Source organism: Echinops telfairi, unplaced genomic scaffold, assembly GCF_000313985.2.
Source record: "Echinops telfairi isolate 266 unplaced genomic scaffold, ASM31398v2 ScPeMD7_18;HRSCAF=68, whole genome shotgun sequence".
In the NCBI taxonomy this organism is placed as follows: domain Eukaryota; kingdom Metazoa; phylum Chordata; class Mammalia; order Afrosoricida; family Tenrecidae; genus Echinops; species Echinops telfairi.
In genome coordinates, this window is record NW_022103915.1 from 1,983,680 (window position 1) to 1,991,643 (window position 7,964).

Consider the following 7,964-nt stretch of genomic DNA (forward strand, 5'->3'; position numbering starts at 1 on the left):
CTAGACAGCAGTGGGTTTAAGGACATCGTGCCTGAGAAGTCGAGGACCCTGGGAAAAAAGACCGCCACTCGATGGACAGACAGAGGCCGCACACCTAACGGAGGTTGTGAGAGGGTCATGGGAGCGGGCAGTGTTTTGTCGTGTGTCCCCGGGGTCTTCGTGAGTCCACGTGAAGTCAACGGCACCCGTCACCGACACTCATGTCTAATATTGATTACAGTGAACCCTCGTTTATCGCGGTTAATCCGTTCTAGACCCTACCGTGATAAATGAAATTCCGCGAAGTAGGATTCCTTATTTGTAAATCAAATATTTTCGTAGTTAGAGCATAGAGGACATGAAAAAACACCCTTTAGTCACCATTACACTCGTATTACCCAATTTATTAAACGAAAAAGGGAAAATACAGTAAAACATTTTGGATGTTACAATGATCATTTATTATTTATTATGTTATGAAGTACAACGGATGGAGCGAACAGAAGACTCATTCAAGTCAAAATGGCGTGTAGCCTCCACGATTTTCTTGCCATCTTTGATCATATCCAAAAGTTTTACCTTTTCCTGGATGGTGAGCATCTTCCTCTGGTGCTTATTTTTATTGTCAGAAGGCTTAGAAGAAGCAGCTCGTTTAGGAGCCATCATAGGGCTTAGATAAAATTTCTTAAAAATCGCAAACAATTACAGTACACTGTACAAAAGCAAAAATGCATCTGATACGTAGCTCCGATACGTAGCGATGCAGACAGAAGCGTGTACAGTATGAGCCAATCAGTGGCAGTAATGACAGAGCATGCGCTGTTACGCAAAAACCGCGATAGAGTGAAGCCACGGAAGTCGAAGCGCGAAGTGGCGAGGGTTCACTGTACACGCTAACAACAACCTTTTGGATGTACTGGGGCTAAGTGAAGTAGACGATTAGAATTGGTTCCACGGTGCCCAGGGCATTTGTAGGGCAGTGCCACGCACGCATGATCCTGCACGGAATTGTAAAAGTGGACACACGAGGGGGTATGCTTGCGAACACCCACATGGGGGCACGGCACAGAGAGGGAGCCTGTGAGCACAGTGTGTCCCGACTGATGCAGTCGTTGTAGCCAAGGTACCGCTCTCTGAGGACGAAAGAGGAAACAGGGCTGGGTGGGGTGGCACTGAGAATGGGCTCACCCTTCCTGTTGTGAGGTGCCCTCTGGTCAGTCCCGACCCATAGCGACCCTGTGTATGACTGAGCGAAGCGCTGCCTGGCCATCCTCACACCGTTCCTATGTCTGAGCCCACTCTTGCAGCCACTGTGCCCATCAAGCTGCGTTGTTGAGGGTCTTCTTCTTCTTCGCTGCCCCTCCGCTTTACCAAGCATGGCGCCCTTCTCCAGAGACACGTGCCCAAAGGAGGCGAGACAAAGTCCTGCATCCTCACCTCTAAGGAGCTTGCCGGCTGTCGTTCTTCCAGGACCGATTCGTCCACGGTACTTTCAGTAGTTTTCACGAGCACCATAGTTCAGATGCACCGATTCTTCTGCAGTCTTCCGCCTGCAGCGTCCACACTTGTCCGTGTCTGTTTGCAGTGCCGTGGTGGCGTGGGTGTTGCTGTGATGCTGGACGCGCGGTCACGGGTGTTTCAGCCACCAGCAGGCTCCCCAGAGTGAACAGGCTCCAGTGAAGCTTCCAGCAGAAGCACTGACAACAAAGAAGGACCAGGCTGCCCGCTTCTGAGGAAAAACACCTTTATTTGGAAATTCACAGTCACACGCGTGTGATTGGCCCAAGAGGTAGAATTTGCACGCGTGTCTGCAACAGCGGTCTCAGGGCTTTAGGACCGTCATTCTCAATGGGTGAGGGCGTTTTGGTTGTTACAACCTATAAGGGGGGGAGGGGGTGTTGTGCTTCTGGCCTTTAGCAAGGAGAAGCCAGGGATGTGGCCAAACACCCCATAATGCCTGTGATGGCCCCCTCAACAAAAATGACGGGACCTTAATCATCAGCAGCGCTGAGTGGAAATCCTGGGCTAGTCACTATACACTGGCGGGGGGGGGCCTGCAGAAGTGCATGGGGAGATGGAATGAAAGACAAAGGAATTCCTACAGCACTTTAAGCAGCCCTGTCCCTCGTCCCCACTGTGGACCCTGAGGTTCAGGCCCCAGGGACATCCAGAGTAGTCACTCCCCCCTTCTCCCCTCTCAAACATCCTGAGAGAATGAAAATCCACACCTGACATTACTTTTCCAACATCCCTGCCACCTGGTCGCCATTTAGAGCAAAGCACAGACCAGACACCTGCAAGTGGTTCGCCTTCACGGCGGTTCACCCGGCAGCTCCTGCCTCCCTAGGCGGGGGCGCAGTCTGTGCAGGGCATGTGCAGGCAGGGCTGGGAGGCACCCTGAGTGCAACACCTGTGGGCTGGCCTGGCTGCCACCTGGGTGAAGCTGGTAGAGAAGGAGCCCCGTGAACACCGTGCAGGTGCTCCGTGGGCCAGAATGGCTTTCTGTCTAGGAGGCTGGCTTGCCAGGCTCCCTGGGAACCCGGGAGGGTCTGGGGTGCTCTGAGCATCGGTAGGTGGTGAGTTAGGGCAGTTGAGTTCAGCCCACCTAAACACCAAAGCCACTGCCCTCAAGTCAGCTGACAGGGGCCCTCCAGAAAGTCTCCAAGACTGTAAATCTTTAGAAAAAAATTTGTTTCTGTAACACAAGTAAATGCACACAAACACACACGTGTCAAAGACACACACCTACACGTGTGTTCATGGATGTGTTCCTACTCACTAGAGCCCTGATAGCACGGTAGTCTACTCATTGGGCTGCCAACCACTCGGTCAGCGGTTCGAAACCAGCAGCCGCTCTGTGGGAAAAAGACGAGGCTTTCTTCTCCCATGAGGAACACAGCCTACAGGAGCTGCCCTACAGGGGGCACTGTGAGTGGCAGGGGGTGGTTTGGGTTTATGCTCCCTCTGTCCCTCCGGCACCTGTTTGTCCTGTCTCCTCGTTGGTCCCCGTGGCTGCACTCTGGGTGAGAGCCACAGGCACCTCTGCTGCCTATAGCAGCGTCTCCCCGGCTCCGCTGCTGCTGCTGCTGCTGTGCATGCCCCTTTCCTCATGTGTGCCTTCCCCGTCGTCACCCAGGTGAACTCGCGCAGACCCTCCAGCCAGGCAGCTCCTCTGCTCCGGCCTCCCGTCCTTCAGGATAGATCTTGAAATGCTCTTTCTGGACCACCCGACACCACTCTTTCCTAACTTGTCTTTCCCGGCACAGCCATCGGACGATTCACTGACTCAAAATGACCAAGAGCCGCCCAGTGCAGGCCACCATCGCCCAGGACCAGGTACTGTCATGCGTGCCGTCTCATTTGGATGACTTCCATAGAATGTGATAGGACAAACGGGGCTGCTTAGCTGCAGCGTTTCTACAGCACGTGAATAGTAGGCCCAAAGCTGCTTGAGACGCCTGTCTGCATTGAGCTGCCCGTGGGACTTGCTCTAGCCCTGGTGGCAGCGTCATCACTTACTGGGTGGAACCCGGCTCTTCTTCCCACCTGGACCCCTGTCATTTCTCTGTTTATACTGTATCTAGCTCTGGATCTTTCTCTGTGTGTTTCCATGCATCGTTTTATATACAAAGTATCTTCTCTCCCTTTACCTTGCCCCTCTCCCTGGTTCCTCTGTAACTGTTCAAATTTGCTTCTTTGGGTGTGAAAACAACCAGCGTTTTTTCCCCATTGTACAGTGGTCTCATGCAGGCTCTGTCTTTCTGGGACTGACGGATTTCGCTCAGCATCCTAGTTTCCAAACTCGTCCATGCTGTGATGGGTTGGGTGGTTTCACCGTTATTCTTTAAGGATCCGCTGTGTGTACTCATCCAAGGGTAGGGGTCCACTCCTCTGCCGACAGCCCTTCCTGCTGTTGCCGCCTTCTTGCCATTGTGCATGGTCTGCCTTGGACATGGGTGTGTGTCCCGGCTCACCTTCTGCCCTGGCTTCTTTAGGGCAGGGATCGGCAAAGCCATCTGAGAGCCCTATGCAGCTCTTGTGGGACATACAGGTGGCTCTGAAGTCAAATCGAAAAGGGAAATAAAACTGCCATAGTTTCAGTTATAAAATTGTGAATGGTATTATTCAGATCACGGTGATTTCATTTGTTTGTGAAAGCGTAATTATGGCTCTCGAATAAGTTTTACGCTGCTCTGAGGGGCAGCACCGGCCCTTCCCTGTTCAAAGGTTTGCCAGCCCTGCTTTAGGGTGTTTGTGGAGCAGCGATTGCTCGGTCACAGGGTGAGGGCTGTCATCTTCACAGGAGCGGACAGCCTCATCTTCCTCCTGAGGAGTGGCTGGTGGGTTGGAGCGGCCAACGGTGAGGTTAGCAGCCCAGCAGACATCCTACCACGCCACCAGGACCGGCCCACTGGACCCTGGGAAGTGGAGGTCTGGATGGGGACGGTGGAAAACCGGGACGCCCCTGCCCGCTCGGAGCAGAGACCAGGGTTTGGGGGAGTCTCCTCCAGCTGTGAGTTTGCGGTGTTGCTGTGAGGTGCTGTCAGGCGGCTGCAACCCACAGCACCCAGACTGTGCACGGCGGAATCAAACCCTGCCAAGCCGTGCACTGTCCTCAGGATGCTGCCACACTGGAGCCCCCAAGCAGATGAGTGTGCCAGCAGCGAGCTGCCCACCCTCCCGGAAGCCGCCTGTTTGGGAAGTGGCATTGAGCGCTTCCCTGTGGCTTACGTTACCGCCTAGCGTGCAGACTTAGTTGTCGGGAAGCTTTCTTCCGCATGTCCCCTCTGGCCGCTGGCTCCGTTCCTCTGTCTCCCTGCCCCAAAGGGAAGAGCAGAGCTTCCCGAGGACCTGCCCCAGGGGGCCCATGGTGTCTTCCCAACTGCACATCTGCTGGCGCCCATGTTGCAGGCACTGTGTGCTCTAAGCCCTTCCAATCACCAAGCCTCTCTTCCTCCCCTGCTGGAGCCTGGAAGCTCTGCTGTCACCTGCTCGGCATTGTGACAACAGCCCGGCAGCCACTGAACCCTGGGGGAAGGAAACTACACAAAGGTGCCTGGGCCAGGAGTTGAACCCAGCGCTCCCCCAGGGGTCAAGGAGTCCCCCCAGAACCCCACTGTCCCCAAGAGCCCCAGCACGTGATGGTGGGGTTGATTCTGCCGCAGGGCAGCCCTGCAGGACCGAGTGGCATGGCCCCACGGGTTTCCTTGGCTGAGTTCTCTCAGGGAGCAGACAACCAGGTCTCTCCCCTGCAGAGTGCCTGCTGGGTTTGAACCCATGACCTTTGGGTGAGTGGCCGCCTTCGCCCATTGTGCCCAGAGGCCTCGCGTCTGCAACACCTGCCCTTTGTCAGCTTCTGTCCACTAGTTCCCGACGGAGCTGCCGCCACTTGTCCCCTGCCGATGGAGCCCTTTGGCGCTGGTCTCATGGTGGCTCGCAGTGGCTCAGGAGGAGGAAGAGGTGTCCCTGCTCTGCTGGTGGCACTCGTCCGGTCCTGGGTGGGGCTCGATCCTTTCTTGCGGGAAGGACATGACCTCTGATGGCTCCTGAGTCTGGACAAGAACAATTTCTGGAACACAAAGGCTGCAGGGGCACAACCTCTTCTGTGACAGCCTGCCTGGTGCGGGCATCAGAACACCACCCAGGACGGGGCCTTGCCACCGTGATGGAAACGCGGAGCTGATTTCTGGGGAACAGTCTCCACTGCCCGGGGTGAGTGCGATTGCTCCCATCAATAGCCACATTGCCTCCATGTATTGCAGAGCCCGCCGATGACCCCTTCTTCCACGCGGGCCCGCACACTGGGCTCGGAGGACAAATCCTTGGTGGCATTTTCCCTGGAAAGATCAACACCTCTCTGTCTTTTGAAGAGTTCCAGAGCTCAGCTCCACCCACCCATCCCCTGTTCAACACTTCCAAGCTATTTGTGGCCTACGGAATAAATGCCAAACTCAAGACCCACCAAGACTCTGCCCCAACTTCTCTGGATACTTTGACAACTCCCTGTCTTGTTTCACCCCATGACCTCCTGAGCTCTGGAGGTGCCTGCTCAGCCACACACGTGCCCGAGCCCACCTGCCATGCCAGCAGAAGTGGCCTTCAGCGACCTCCTTCCTGGGTTCTCTGTGGTAGGGACTCCCTACTCTGGGTTCCTCTGAACCTCTCTCTGGCCAGCCTGCCCCACCGCCAAATCCCGGTGGACCGTTGTGTCCTTCTCTCCCTCTCTGGAGGACAGAACCTGTGCTTGACTCTCGTTGGCTTGTTGGCCTCTCTACGAAACCTTCCCAACCCACCAGGTGCCTGGAACAGGGCCAGCCAATGTCTTCTGTGTGTGGTCAGAGAGTACATGTTGTAGGTGCTGCGGACCCCACAGTCACTGATTTATGGGGTGGGTGGATGATGGATGATGGATGGGTGAGTGGAAGAGCAGATGATAGGGGATGGATGGGATGGATGGATGGGTGGACGGGTAGATGGCTAGATGGATGGGTGGATAGATGGATGGGTGAATAGAAATATGGATGTATGGATGGAATTAGGTCCCATCATGATCAATGGAGAAAAGATTCAAGTTGCCAAAATTTTGTCTTGCTCCAATCCAGTCAATGCTCATGGAAGCAGCCATCAACAGATCAAAAGATGTGTTGCATGAGGTAAATCAGCTGCACAGGACCTCTTTGGCGTATTGAAAAGCAAGGATGTTGCTTTGAGGACTAAGGTGCGCCTGACCCTAGCATGGTATTTTCAATTGCTTCATATCATGTGAGAGTTGGACATGGAATAAGGACGACTGAAGAAGAATCGCTACATTTGAATTGTGGTGCTGGAGAAGAATGTGGACGGTATCATGGACTGCTGAAAGGACAAACCAGTCTGTCTCGGAAGAAGTGCAGCCAGAATGCTCCTTGTGAGCAAGGATGGCGAAGCCATCTCATGTACGTTGTCAGGAGAGGCCAGTCCCTGGAGAAGGACATCGTGCTTGGTGAAGTGGAGGGGCAGCGATGACAGGAAGGCCCTCCGTGAGATGGGCGGACACACTGGCAACAGCTACAGTAAGGGGCTTGAGCACAGGAACAGTGACCGGGCAGTGCTTCATTCTGTTGTCACAGGGTCCCTGCTGGCACCTGTCAACCACAGCACAGGGAGATAGATGGGTGCATGAGGAGCTGGATGGTTGGGTGTGTGTATGTATGTGTGTATGTATGTATGTATGTATGTATGTATGTATGTATGTGTGGGTGCATGGATGGGTGGATGGATGGATGGGTGGATGGATGGAAGGGTGGATGATGAGGTGGATGTAAAACTGGATGGGTGGAAGAATAAACAAATGAATGAGTGGTGGACAGATGAAGAGAAGGGTGGATGGATGGATGTATGGACGGATGGATGGATGGGTGGGTGGATGGAAGGGCGGATTCACGTAAGAAAACAGACAGGTATTTGGGGAGTGGGTTTCTTCAGGAACATCGGGCCAGAGCCCTAGCCTTGTGGCCACATGGCCACTAACGAGCGAGAGAAGGCCACTTGTGCTCAGAGGCCTTTTCATGTCAGGGGCCTGCTGCCGAGAGAGGCGGGCGGAAGCCGGGCTCAGCAAGAGGGACGGGAGGTGGACACTGGGAGGCCCCTCCTGTGGGAACAGTCAGCACGGGGTGATGGGTTGCTGCCAGACCTTCTCCCGCCATCACCCGGCCCTCCATCCGCACCCTGTCACCTCCCCGACTGAGGAACTCTGGTCTGAGAGGGTGGCACGTCCCCAGAAGGGACACAGCTTCGGGTGGGGAGGCCCTGGCTGGTCAACACCCTTGGCTACTCCCTGAGAGGTCAGAGGTGTGAGTCTACCCTATGGTGCCTGGGAAGAAAGGCCTGAGGACTCACCTCCCAATCAGCCACGGAGTACCCTACAGAGCACAGTGTACTCGCCAGAGAGGGCTTGGAGAGGCCACCTCATTTCCCTGGTGCTTGGAACACAAGTCCTTCTGTGG